Below are 15,279 nucleotides of genomic sequence, written 5' to 3' on the forward strand. Positions count from 1 at the left end.
GCTCACTTCCAGTTGGAGCCTGATATTACATCCCAATCCGCATACTAGAGTACTAATTAGTGTGTCTGAATAGGGCGCTTTAACACCGGGGCAGTTTATGACATACTGTTAGTCTGAGATCACGTGGTTTGGGACAGAACCTACATCCTGACTAATGTAGTAGGCAATATGAACTACTGTAGGATTGAAAAGGGGTGGGGACACTTCGGAGCGCGTGCGGTGCAAAAAAAAAAAAAGGAAAAAAATGGAATACAAAAAAAAAAAAAAAACCCTAACGCTCGACCAATCAGAGAGCAGGAGAGTTTTCGGTCAGCCAATCACGTCGCGCTGCCGGGAAATACAGCATCGAAGCGCCGGAGGCTGCGATGCCGAGAGACGACTGCGGTGTGCGCGCGCGTGTGTGTGTGTATGTGCGAGAGTGAAAATGTGTGTGTCTGCGCATCCGCCGGTCCCAGCACTGAACACCGTGAGGCCACTGCTTTCCGGAGTGTGTGTGTGAATGAATGAACGTTGGGGGACCATACGAGAAAAGAAGAGAAGAACATTGCAGAAAAAAACTATATATATTTATTTTTTATTATAGATATCAGGAGGAAAAACCAAAGTGCTTTGAAATTTCAGCTTTCCTTTTTGCAGAGTAACTCGGAGTGAGTGTCCTGCCGCATTTGGTGAAGTTTTCTCTCCCTCCTCTTCCTTCTCTTCCTCCTCCTCCTCCATCTCCTGTCGCAGTACACTTCAGCCTAAGGTAAGCCTTCACTTCCCTTTACCACGAGTGTTTTATATTTATATATACATATAAATATTATTTTCATTTAATGCACTGGGATATTCATTTTTTTTCATTGCAGTTCACTGAAATCTTTTTCCCCACAGCCTTATTTTTTCTTTATCCTGTTCTTTTTTTCCCCTTGAAGTTGCTGATAGACAATGCACACGCACTGTAGAGGACTGTAGGAAGTGGTGCATGGATGGGGGTGGGGGTTTGTTGGGGGTTGGTGATGTTGGAGGGGGATGCTGCGATGTGATGGAGAAGATGAGGGAAACGGAGGGGGTGAGGCTTCGCTACAGTCCAACTTTGTGTCCCCGCCCAGGCAAAGTCTGCGCTCTGCAGTGTCTGATTACATAAGAGCGGCCGATGTGTGGAGAATGCGAAATAAGGGGTCGGGTGGAACTACAGGACATTAACCCGAGAGTTAGATTTGAAATTAAGTTTATGGCTCGCACATGGCGCCCTGCACTGTATCCACATTGACAGGTTATTATTGATCTGAGCTGAACGCCACTGAAACTCCAATATACCGAACCCCGGGTTAATACCCAGAATATGTAACAGAAGTCTATGAAAGGGATGTTCCGAGGTTGGTCGGTATTTATCTATCTATCTATCTATCTATCTATCTATCTATCTATCTATCTATCTATCTATCTATCTATCTATCTATCTATCTGCCAATAAAGCTTGGTCGGATGTTTTTTGCTGAGACAGCTCTTCTGAGCAGCACTCACATAGATGAGCTTCAGTCCCATAAATCCTGTTCACTGGTTCCCATTGAGAAAATGCGAAGTGGAACAAATTCTATCGTTTCTATCATTTATTTCTATTTTAAATGCATTTTTGTTTTCATTTCACTGTGTGTGCGTGTGTGTGTGTTTGTTTTGAGAGCAGTTTATTCAGTTCTTGTCTTGCGGGTGGTTAGAGCAGCCTGGTCTGAGGCGAATGATAAGCATTCACTAGCATTGTGCATCGGATTCAATCAATCTCGCAAACGCAGCCACATGTAGAAATTCCCTCCCAGTCACAATAGGGATCTGCAGTGGTGTGATGAGAAAGGAAAGCAATTCAGGAGGTAATCTTATCGATTGCAGGGCATCAGAGAGTATCAGAGCCGGGGGTTGCCAGGGTGCAAGGTATGCGTATGTATGTTTCAGTTGGGTCTTTGACTGGCCAGGCATAATGAAGGTACTCGCTGTGATATAAAGCAGATTTCATTGAAGGAGGAATTTTGCTCTCTCTTTCTCTGTTCACACACACACATCACCTACTGGATTTTGAATAGTCCTGGCCAGATGGTATTCTGTGTGTGGTTGCGCAGGGCACTGAGGGGAAACAACTCATCTACGGTATGTCTTTTAAGTGAATACCTAGTTGATGGCTCATGAAATTGAATCGGGTTTACTTGTAGAAATAATGCTGCCGTTTCACACAGGCTCATTCATGTGTATCAGTAGCAATTAACACAGAGAAAGCACTAGCGTTAATAGTAATAATACTACGACTACTGCTGCTCATACTGTTAATAATAATGATAATGATGATAACATAAAGGTTACATAAGTGTGTTTGTGCAGTGGGTTTCGTTGTTGTCTCGCAGCTCCAGGTACCCCCCAGGATCAATCTTGAGCTCAGATTACCGGCTGTGCGGAATGTCAGGCGTTCTCCCGTGACTGTGTGGGTTTCCTCTGGGTTATCAGGTTTCCTCCCAAGTCACATCCACTGTACATTTCTGACTAATGCATAGTGGTCCCAGGATCTGGATCCACTGTGACCCTGAGCAGAAAAAGTCAATATAAAGAAGGAAAAATACATTTTCTTTCATCATTATATTTTTATATATATATATATATATATATATATATATATATATATATATATATATATATATATATATATATATATATAATTTCACTGAGAAATATTTCTCAGTATTTTCAAATAAAAATCATTTGATTACTGCCCTAAATCCAACCAGGTCCGAACATTAGAGCACGATGAAGCAGTTGCAGTCTATTGATTAAATAAATAAAAAAAGATTTTTTATTATTATTTCGACACTCTGTTGTCGTGTCTTTTGCATTTTGCTTTAACAATGTGCGTTGTTGCGATGTTCCCCTCTTACATCACACTTGTTACAAAATCATGCATTTCGTCTGTGTATAATTATAGTGTCATGTTATGAAATGTCTAAAAAACAAATTAGTTCTTGCAATCATACATTATAGCAGCCGTAATCAAGTAATTAAACAAGTTTCTTACCAAGAAACCAGAAAACCCTCTGGAACACTTAAAGTTGCAGATTTATCTTGATGGTTACAAAGCTTACACTGGAGTCTCTAATAATGATCTCCTTACAAAAATTTACCATATCAAGCAGTAATGACTTTGCTTAAACACATCTCCAAATATCGGATGTAAGCAGATAACATTTCAATTCTTAAGAGAAACAAAGAAATTTTGACTTTTTTTTTTGGTTTCCATAAATGCTTTTTTTGAAAATGCTTTTTTAAAAGCTGCATATAACTTGATTATCTAGCAATATTCAAAACAGAGGCGAAATCTACAGCAACCCTCACCTTCACGGTCAATAAAAGACAACTTGACATTAAGCATTTTTTTTTTTGGTAGTAGTATTATATAGCCTTTTTTTGTAGTTTGGGTAAAGAATGCTTTGTCAATAAAATGTCACGATTGACGCATGTAACTGTTGCAGCCTCAAAGCATATTTTGATGATTTATTTGTGACAGGTCCATGCAATTTTGCCTTTCTGCCCTTTATTTAGCAGTTCTACACTCTGCATGCTGATCCTGTTCACTGGTGTTCCATGTGGGATGTTTAATTCATGTCCTCTTTGTTTAAAATCTCTCTGTTCTCCTTCTGACAACGCTTTCACTTTTCCATGTCTTCTGTCTCATCAATCAGCTCCTCATGTCACAGCGTCCCAAACTCAGTATCTCTGTGAAGATAATGTTGGGCTCATACCCAGTCTCAAGCTCCATGACAGAATTTCTATCTCTAATAACGGCACTAAAACAGCACTGGTGTAAAATCCAGAAGGCCTCTTAAGATATTCATTGCAGAGCCTAAGGGCTGCTTGCACACTTTCGCTCTTGTAATGGCGCCTTGTTTCATGTCAGTGACGAGAAAGCTGTAGGGAAGGTGGGGCTAGTGCACATGATGAAATCATGGTTCATTGCCTGTAGGCTGGAGGAATTTTCTGCTGACAATCAGAAAATTGGTGTGTGTGTGTCAGTGTATGTGCTCCTCAATCCATTGATGACTGTGGCCTACAGCAGCTCAGCTTGGCACAGGCACTCTGTTACACATGGCTGCTAGTGCAGTGTGTACCCGCTGAGCAACACACACACATACACAGTGCATTGGCAGAACCTCCTTGCACTGCTGCCAGATGCCTTGGTGAAATCATACATTTAAAATGACTGGTTCTGAATTATACCACATTACTGTGTGTGAGTGAGGGAGGCATGGAGGGAAGAAAAGCGCTAATGCTGCTGCGTGGTGATTATAAACGAGGCTAGAAGGAGAAATTAATCAATGCCGATGAAAATGAGCTAAACCAGATTCAATGAGATGGGTCCAGCTGCAGCCTGAAGACATTTCTCCCAGTCCCATTTCATTGTGTTGCTCGACTTTAACTGCTAGAAAACTAGTCAATGTGGTTTTTTTTTTAATTTGGTTTTTTTTATCTCTAAACTGGTACCATAGCTGTGTTTTTTACACAATATTTGAACACTATGGCGCTCATAAAAGGATATACAGTATTGCTGCAACTAGACATGTGGGACTTAAGGGAGATCAAAATAGGAAAATAATGTGATGTTTATGTGGGTGAAATGAGGAGGCATCAAAATAGGTGACCATATGGTACTAAACAGTAGAGATCATCAGTAATCAATAAAATAATCAATGCGAAGCCATAATGCCTGGTGAAAAGCCAATGAGATACTGGGTGGATGGAAAGTGGACATTGAGAGTATACACACCAATCAGTATGAGAAGAAGGCGGAGGTGGATGTGATGATTTGGCCGATGTTCTGTTGAAAAATCTTGCGTCCAGCATTTATATGAATGTTACTTTGACTTACCACTTACCTAATGGCAGTGGCTCCTTTTAGCAAGACTGACAACACATATAACACATGGAGCATCTGTGGGATGTGCTGGACAAACAAGCGCAGTCAATGGACCAGCTGGATCTACTGCTTATATCTTTGTGCAAGACACAGGATCACACCATTAGAGGTCTTGTAGAGTCCCTGCCTTGATATTTCAGCTGCACAAGGGGAACATACACATTTACATTTATGGCATTTGTCAGACACCCTTTTTCAGAGCGACTTACAATGAGCTTATTGATACATTAAAGTATTTACAGGCCTCGAACACCTTCAAAGTGTAAAGTTAAACGGTATTTTACTTATCACATATCCATTAAAGCACAGTGAAATTCCGAAGAGCCGTAACTACTAAACTACAATTTCCAATATTAGGCAGATGGTTAAATGTTATGGCTCATGCTGTGCTGTTTTTCCATTAAGAACTTGAAATGGGCTGTGGGGGAATTGTTGAGCGAATAAGAGATAACACTAACTCTCACATGTAACATGGGTGTAGTGGAAAAATATTAATATTGGGTTTGTTTACATTTTCTTTAGCTACAGTTTAATGGGCATGCAAAATATTGTGACAGTAAACCGTTTAACAGCATTAACACAGAGAAAGAAAACATGCAAGCAAACAACCAACGAAGGAGGGGAAACATCACTGTCACCAATTTGTCATGTGAAATCATGCATGAAAGCTATAACTGGGAAGGGAATATGGTGCAGAGCTATCAGAGCTCCAGCTGATTCACATTCTAACTAACTTGTGTTTCTGAAAGTGCGACAATTCTCTGACATACTTCTGCCACAGCTCCTGTATTTTTACGGATATTAGTCTTATTCGTTAGGTATATTTTTGCTGATGAGTTCTGTGTAAATCTTGATTATATGGAAAGGGTAATTTGGTCTTTTTTGCGCTGTTACATTCTTAACCCAATTTGAATCACAGTCAGTATTTGAAAATTGTCAAAAAAGAATTATTCCATATCAGGATATGGAAAGATCAGTGAGCGATGTCAACTCAACATAGCTGCATATGGCATCGGTTATTATTTGTTTAGACAATACAGTCAACATTTTTACTTTCAGTGAAACACACAGAGGTCCAAAACATGAAATAATTCTGAGCTCAGAATTCCTGTGTCTAGGTAAGTCAACTATCAGCATGTTTTTGGGAAATGTGAGGAAGATTGATAGATAGATAGATAGATAGATAGATAGATAGATAGATAGATAGATAGATAGATAGATAGATGGATGGATGGATGGATGGATGGATGGATGGATGGATGGATGGATGGATGGATGGACAGAACTGTATGCATTCATCCATCAATTCAACCGAATCAATAATGATCAATAAGCCACGTCAGCGAATTGTTACATTTTAGTAAATTAGGTTTAATTAATTGTGACTACAACTAAAATACGATTAATTACACCGTGTCCCTACAGTCCTTCTAACGCAATAAGAAGAACCAAAATGGCAAGTGCCCAGGCAGTTTGCAGTCTTCTAAATGAGACTAATTAAAAAAATTCAAAAATATTAGTGCTTACTCTGCCAGTTGTAGCTGCATTTTTCTGCCACAAACAAGGACCATAAACACAGAAAGAAAGTTAAATGACATAACTTTGATAACACAATAAATTCTGGTTATTTAAGGAAAACATAGCCCATAACTCTATATGTTCTACTTTTCTAGGTTTTTTGCAAGATATAATGCATTATTTAGCAATAATCATTTTTATGATTATGTTTTTTTATGCCTTGAATGGCAGCCTGGAAGCCATATCCATAAATACACCACTACAATTTGTGTTACTGTTTATGCAGATCATTTGCATATTTGTCCATATTTATAACCCCTGGGGTACAAAAAATGCAGTGTATGTTTTTGCCACGCAATTCTCTTTTCTCTCGTATTAAATAATTCATTTGTTTCATCTTCAAAGCACTGAACACAAAATGGGCTCAATATGCCTACAGTAAATTCAAAATAAATCTGTACTACCTACAGGCCTCTCCTAAATAATGTATAACTTACTCTATAAGTGCGCCAGTGCTCATGCCTTTGCAGAGATGCACTGCGCTGCATTTTGATTCAGCCATTCGCCATTCACTTCTGTTGTAGACTCATCCATTTGTGATTGATGATGTGTGCAAACACCACGATCAAATTACCAGCTCAAACCATGAGCCAGTGAAGTCCGGACACCAGCTGTAGGAGTCCATAAGTCCCTGCATGTTCAGCTGTACAATCTTACTGCCCTCTTCTGGTATTCTGCTATTAAAAGAGACGCGAATGTTGAGAAATGCCTCTAGTATCCGTCCTCAATCTGCTAATTCTGAAATTTTTTTTGCCTGTTTAAATGCTGTTCACAGGACATGCAAATTCCACAAACAAGGACAGCTATCATACCCATATAATTATTATTCATATATAATGCTCTGAATGTGCAATTGAGGGTAGATAACACGGGAAATGTTTGGGAGAGATGGCAGTGGAGTTTTTAACAAGATTGTTTAACAAGATTTTGGAAGGTGAGAGGATGCCTGAGGAATGGAGAAGGAGTGTGCTGGTACCAGGTTTTTAAGAATAAGGGAGATGTGCAGACCTGCAGTAACTACAGGGGAATAAAGTTGATCAGTCACACCATGAAGTTATGGGACGGAGCCAGGCTGAGAGAAGAAGTGACCATCTGTAAGCAACAGTATGGTTTCATGCCGAGGAAGAGCACCGCAACATTATATATATATATATATATATATATATATATATATATATATATATATATATATATATATATATATATACAGTGAGGAAAATAAGTATTTGAACACCCTGCTATTTTGCAAGTTCTCCCACTTAGAAATCATGGAGGGGTCTGAAATTGTCATCGTGGGTGCATGTCCACTGTGAGAGACATAATCTAAAAAAATCACAATGTATGATTTTTTAACTATTTATTTGTATGATACAGCTGCAAATAAGTATTCGAACACCTGAGAAAGTCAATGGTAATATTTGGTACAGTAGCCTTTGTTTGCAATTACAGAGGTCAAACGTTTCCTGTAGTTTTTCACCAGGTTTGCACACACTGCAGGAGGGATTTTGGCCCACTCCTCCACACAGATCTTCTCTAGATCAGTCAGGTTTCTGGCCTGTCGCTGAGAAACACGGAGTTTGAGCTCCCTCCAAAGATTCTCTATTGGGTTTAGGTCTGGTGACTGGCTAGGCCGCACCAGAACCTTGATATGCTTCTTACAGAGCCACTCCTTGGTTATCCTGGCTGTGTGCTTCGGGTCATTGTCATGTTGGAAGACCCAGCCTCCACCCATCTTCAATGCTCTAACTGAGGGAAGGAGGTTGTTCCCCAAAATCTCGCAATACATGGCCCCGGTCATCCTCTCTTTAATACAGTGCAGTTGCCCTGTCCCATGTGCAGAAACCCCCAAAGCATGATGCTACCACCCCCATGCTTCACAGTAGGGATGGTGTTCTTGGGATGGTACTCATCATTCTTCTTCCTCCAAAGACGTTTAGTGTAATTATGACCCAAAAGTTCTATTTTGGTCTCATCTGACCACATGACTTTCTCCCATGACTCCTCTGGATCATCCAAATGGTCATTGGCAAACTTAAGACGTGCCTGGACACGTGCTGGTTTAAGCAGGGGAACCTTCCGTGCCATGCATGATTTCAAACCATGACGTCTTAGTGTATTACCAACAGTAACCTTGGAAACAGTGGTCCCATCTCTTTTCAGGTCATTGACCAGCTCCTCCCGTGTAGTTCTGGGCTAATTTCTCACCTTCCTTACGATCATTGAGACCCCACAAGGTGAGATCTTGCATGGAGCCCCAGTCCGAGGGAGATTGACAGTCATGTTTAGCTTCTTCCATTTTCTAATGATTGCTCCAACAGTGGACCTTTTTTCACCAAGCTGCTTGGCAATTTCCCTGTAGCCCTTTCCAGCCTTGTGGAGGTGTACAATTTTGTCTCTAGTGTCTTTGGACAGCTCTTTGGTCTTGGCCATGTTGGTAGTTGGATTCTTACTGATTGTATGGGGTGGACAGGTGTCTTTATGCAGCTAACGACCTCAAACAGGTGCATCTAATTTAGGATAATAAATGTAGTGGAGGTGGACATTCTAAAGGCAGACTTACAGGTCTTTGAGAGTCAGAATTCTAGCTGATAGACAGGTGTTCAAATACTTATTTGCAGCTGTATCATACAAATAAATAGTTTAAAAATCATATATTGTGATTTCTGGATTTTTTTTTAGATTATGTCTCTCACAGTGGACATGCACCTACAATGACAATTTCAGACCCCTCCATGATTTCTAAGTGGGAGAACTTGCAAAATAGCAGGGTGTTCAAATACTTATTTTCCTCACTGTATATATATATATATATATATATATATATATATATATATATATATATATATATATATATATATATATAATATTTGATTTGAGAATGTTGATAAAGAGTTGCATTGTGTGTTTGTGGATTTAGAGAAAGCGTACGACAGGGTGCTGAGAGAGGCGTTGTGGTATTGTATGAGGAAGTCTGGTGTGTCAGAGAAGTATGTGAGGGTGGTGCAGGACATGTATGAGGACAGTGTGTGCAGTGAAGTGTGCAGTAGGAACGACAGACTGGTTCAAGGTGAAGGTTGGACTGCATCAAGGATTGGCTCTGAGCCCTTTCCTGTTTGCAGTGGTGATGGACAGGTTGGCGGACGAGGACAGACAGGAGCCTCCATGGACTATGATGTTTGCAGATGATATTGTGATTTGTGGTGAGAGTAGTGAGCAGGTGGAGAAGAGCCTGGAGAGGTGAAGGTACACACTGGAGAGAAGGGGAATGAAAGTCAGTAGGAGTAAGACAGAGTACATGTGTGTGAATGAGAGGGAGGGCAGTAAAGTGGTGCGGTTGCAGGGAGAAATGGTGGTGAAGGTGGATGGGTTTAAGTAACTGTGGTCAACAGTGCAAAGTAATGGAGAGTGTGTTAGAGAAGTAAAGAAAAGAGTGCAGGCAGGGTGGAGTGGGTGGAGAAGAGTGGAAGGAGTGATTTGTGATAGAAGAAAGTTTATAGGAATGTGGTGAGACCTGCGATGTTTTATGGTTTAGAGACAGTGGCATTGACTAAAAGACAGGAGGTGGAGCTGGCGGTTGATGATGCATGCAACCACCACGATCAAATTACCAGCTCAAACCATGAGTCAGTGAAGTCAGGACACCAGCTGTAGAAGTCCATAAGTCGCTGCATGTTCAGCTGTACAATGTTACTGCCCTCTTCTGGTATTCTGCTATTAAAAGAGGCACGAATGTTGAGAAATGCCTCCAGCATCAGTCTTCAATCTGCTGATTCTGAAATATTTTCCTCTTTTTTTGCCTGTTTAAATGCTGTTCACAGGACATGCAAATTCCAACCCCAATGACAGCTATTATACCCATATAATTATTATTCATATATAATGCTCTGAATGTGCAATTGAGGGTTATGTAAATAATTCCAGGTTGCAATCCTGTGCAGATAAAAAAAAAAAAAAAACACCCTAATTGTTTGTGTGTTTTAAGAAACCACACTACCAACTAAATAGGTCTGAACTAGTCTGTTTGTGGGCTATGCCTTTTGCAGGGTGTTCAGTCAAACTGACCCAGATCTAGATACTCTAGACACTCTGACTCTGGGGTTGATAAAGTGTCTCCTACCTTCCTACCTACAGTATCCCCAGACCACCTGGTGTATACTATTTTGGGTGCCTGAAAGGGTACCAAAGTAAGTGTCTGTGACGGTGCATGTGAATCTGCCTGTCACAGAGCAGAGTGGAATGTTCAAAAGAATACATGTGGGCCAGGGTGCCTGACTGGCCTCATTTGTTCGACCTTCGTGCAAATAGCAAAAAAAAAAAAAGAAAAGAAAAAAAACGCACTGCAGAGAAGAGTGCAGCCTAATTTGTGATACACCCTTCTGCCACTAAGAGGCCACAACTCTTCCAGAACAATCCTAACAACTCCTTGGACTGTCCAATCGGCCGCTGCCAAAGTGATTTGCTCAGCTACTTGTGAAATAACACAACTCCATCAGTCCTTACCTGCAGTGGTTTTATTGTTCGGTGTTACTTTTAACTGTAGGGGAGGTTGTGACACCTTTCCATGCAGGGGCCGATGAGTGCTTTCAAGAAACAGGGATGTCTCCGGCTTAGTGATTTATTTTTTGTTCATGACACGACAAAGAATAACTATAGTTATTTCATGTTTGCTGATCACCTCTCACAGCCTGTCAGTGTTTTGCAATATTCATAAGCCTTCTGTTGCAGCAAATATGATTATAATTGGGAGCATTTCTAGCAGTAAAGTGGGAGAAAATTAACTGCCATTCTCACACAAGCCTCATTGCTGTTGGGTATGTTCTTTTGTTTCATTTATTCATTAATGCTTTCATCTTCAGTAACTGCTTTATACAAGTCAGGGTAAAAGTGAATCCTACCTTTTACACGCATATACGCAACAGCCATTCACCCAGGAGCAATTTATTATAGTGAATTCACCCACTCATGATTTTGCCAGTGGCGGGCGGTCAGGGCCAGCAAAGCCTTCTCTGTTAGACTAAACACTATCAGAAGCACTGATCTACATTTACAACCTAAATTCTAATATTTGTTCCATGAAATTGTATTAATTTATTCCCAACAGTCTATTCTTTTTATTTTGTAGCGTTTCTCTTTGATGCACTGCTTCTAGTACGTGTATGTGGTTAGATTTTTTAGTCCAATAAGATTTCAGCCTCTATGTGCTGCCATGTAAATCTTATCTGCCCAGGGCTTACAAAGTCTGTACTGCTGGATCTTTTTACCATTGAGAATATTACCAATGGGTCTGTTTCTTTAACCAATCAGATTTCATATTCGCCTCACAGGGCAGCTAGCTGGCCCAGAATAGCGTCAGCATTTTTTTTTGATTGGCTGGTCAGAGGGAGACTGTTACAGCCAAGTTCAACTGGCAAAACACATGTGTAGCTCTGCGCACATTAATACATCTGAGTTAGACTTTTTATCCCTACGGAGGAAGAGAAATTGATTTGGTCTCGGACATACATAAATATCCATTTTTCAGAAAATCTAGACATCGTGAGGAGAGATTGCCCAACCCTGAAGCTAGCTAGCTTGTCTCAGACCGGGAAAGGGTTTGTATAGTATCGATGGTTTCTATAATCGCTACGTGATAGTGGTGGTATTAAGAGGTGGATTAAGTCGGGTAAGTCCCCACTGAAGACCCAGGTACCAAATGCATGGCCCGCCACTGGATTTTGGGACGTGGGAGGAAAGCGGAGAACCAGGAGGAAACCCATGCAGACACAGGGAAAACAGTAACCTGAGCTTAGGATCTTACCATGGACAATGGAATTGCAACAGTGAAAAAGCACCATCATGCTGCCCATGTCAGATCACGTAGGAATATACAGTAAGGTCCATATATATTTACACATTTAAAAATATATTCTTATTATTTTAGGCTGTTTTTATCATTATTATTATTATTATTATTATTATTATTATTATTATTATTATTATTAGGAGACAATTAGAAAGGTACTTGGGTGCTTCTGGAAAAAGAAAGTAAGACAATGAGATGTGGTGGTGGAATGAGTAAGTGCAGGAAAGCATGAGGAGAAAGAGGTTGGTGAAACAGAATTTGGAAAAGTAGGCAGGAGTACAAGGAGATGTGGCCGCAGGTGAAGAAGGATGTGGCGAAAGCCAAGGAAAAGGCATATGAGAATTTGGACACTAAGGAGGAAGAAAATGATTTATACAGATTGGCCAGGCAGAGAGACCGAGCTGGGAAGGATGTGCTGCAAGTTAGAGCAATAAAGGATGGAGATGGAAATGTGTTGATTAGTGAGGAGAGGGTGTTGAGAAGATGGAGGGAGTATTTTGAGCAGCTGATGAATGAGGGAAATGAGAAAGAGAGAAGGTTGGATGGTGTGAAGATGGTGAAGCAGAAAGTGGATAGGATTAGTAAGGAGGAAGTGAGAGCAGCGATTAAGAGGATGAAGAGTGGAAAAGAGTAGGAATGACAGACTGGTTCAAGGTGAAGGTTGGACAGCATCAAGGATCGGCTCTGAGCCCTTTCCTGTTTGCAGTGGTGATGGACAGGTTGACGGATGAGATCAGACAGGCGTCTACTTGAACTATGATGTTTGCGGATGATATTGTGATTTGTGGTGAGATTAGGGAGCAGGTTGAGAAGAGCCTGGAGAGGTGGAGGTACATGCTGGAGAGAAGGGGAATAAAAGTCAGCAGGAGTAACACAGAGTACATGTGTGTCAATGAGAGGGAGGGCAGTGGAGTGGTGCGGTTGCAGGGAGAAGAGGTGGAGAAGGTGGAGGAGTTCAGGTACCTGGGGTCAACAGTGCAAATTAATAGAGAGTGTGTTTGAGAAGAAAAGAGTGCAGGCAGGGTGGAGTGGGTGGAGAAGAGTGGCAGGAGTGATTTGTGATAGAAGGGTATCTGAGAAAGTGAAGGGAAAGTTTATAGGACTGTGGTGAGACCTGCGATGTTGTATGGTTTAGAGACAGTGGCATTGAGTAAAAGACAGGAGGTGGAGCTGGAGGTAGCAGAGCTGAAGATGTTGAGGTTTACGTTGGGAGTGATGAGGATGGACAAGATTAGAAATGAGTTTATTAGAGGGACAGCGCATGTAGGACATTTTGGAGACAAGGTGAGGGAGGTGAGATTGAGATTTTTTGGACATGTGCAGAGGAGGGACATAGGGTACATCGGTAGGAGAATGCTGAGGTTGGAGCCGCCAAGTAGGAGAAGAGTAAAACCAAGAAAGAGGTTTATGGATGTGGTGAGGGAGGACATGCAGGTTTGAAAGAGGCAGATGTAGAGGACAGGGTAGTGAATATGTAATGAATACGGATGAGCCGCTGTGGCAACCCCTAACGGAAGCAGCTAAAAAAAGAAGATTATTATTATTATTATTATTATCATCATCATTATATTATTATTATTATTTATTATTATTATTATTGTTATTATTATATTGCAGCAAATTGAAGTTGTCTGAAAAATTACTCAACATACAGCTATTATTGTCTAAATAACTGGCAACAAAAATGGGTACACACATGTCAAAACTGTGTCCAAAATGTCAATATTTTGTCTGAGCACTATTGTTATCTAGCACTGTCTCAATCCTCTTGGGAATGGAATTCACCAGAGCTGCACAGGTTGTTGCTGGGATCCTCTTCCACTCCTCCATAATGACATTACGGAGCTGCTGGATGTTGGACACATGGCACTTCACCACCTTCTGTTTGAGGATGCTCCACAGTTGCTCTATATAGTTTAGGTCTGGAGACATACTTTGCCACTCCATTACCTTCACCTTCAGCTTCTGCAGCAAGGCAGTTGTCATCTTGCTGGTGTGTTTGGGATCATTTTCATGTTGGAAAACTGTCGTTCAGTTCAGTTTCTTAAAAGAAAGCATCATGTTCTGCTTTAAAATGTCACATGTTGGAATCCATGTTTCCCTGAATGAACTGGAGCTCCCCAGTACCAGCAGCACTCATGCAGCCATAAATCACGTTGCTTCCACCACCATGCTTGACTGTATTCAAAACACAATTTTCTTGCTAGTCCTCACCAGGGCTTCACCACACATGCTGGACACCATCTGAGCCAAACAAGTTTATCTTAGTCTCATCAGACCACAGTACATGGTTCCAGTAATTCATGCTCTTGGACAGGTTGTCTTTAGCAAACTGTTTGTGGGCTTTTGTGTGAGCTAACTTCAGAAGAGGTTTCCTTCTGGGAAGACAGCCCTGCAAACAGACTTGTTGCAGTGTGCGGCATAAGATCTGTGCACTGACAAGCCGACCTTCTGCTACTACAACCTCTAAAGCAATGCTGGCAGCACTCGTGTCTTTTTTTTGAAGCAGCTTCTGCACCTGATGCACGAGAACTCAACTTCTATAATGGACCCTTGCATGACCTGTTCCGAGTGGAATGACCTCTGTATGACCCTGGCCACTGTACTTTAATTCAGTTTCAGGGTGTTATCTATCTTCTTATAGCCTTGGCCATCTTGGTGGAGATCAACAATCAACAATTCTAATTATCAAATCCTCAGAGTTCTTTACAAAGAAGTGCCATGTTGAACATCCAGTGGTCAGTATGAGAGAATTGTACTCAAAGAACCAAATTTTAACTGCTTTAATACAATATACACACATTTGTATGGTTCTTTCAAGCAGACAAAACCATTAACATGATGAATAGGACGTGTGGCTTTGCATAGTTACATGATGTATAACTGTAATCACTTAGGTTGTACTAATTTTTGTTGCCAGCTATTTAGA

At 40.9% G+C, this 15,279-nt stretch overlaps 1 protein-coding gene across 1 annotated transcript in view; it reads left to right on the forward strand.

The window, feature by feature from the left end:
• The first annotated feature begins 359 nt into the window (after positions 1-359).
• LOC124386945 (synaptotagmin-2) overlaps positions 360-15,279 on the forward strand; it is a 55,938-nt gene continuing 41,018 nt past the window's right edge. Inside the window, exon 1 of the mRNA XM_046851025.1 lies at positions 360-745. The gene's annotated coding sequence lies outside the window, so the exon portion shown is untranslated. The remainder of the gene's footprint in view (positions 746-15,279) is intronic.

This window comes from Silurus meridionalis, chromosome 1 (assembly GCF_014805685.1).
Source record: "Silurus meridionalis isolate SWU-2019-XX chromosome 1, ASM1480568v1, whole genome shotgun sequence".
In the NCBI taxonomy this organism is placed as follows: Eukaryota; Metazoa; Chordata; class Actinopteri; order Siluriformes; family Siluridae; genus Silurus; species Silurus meridionalis.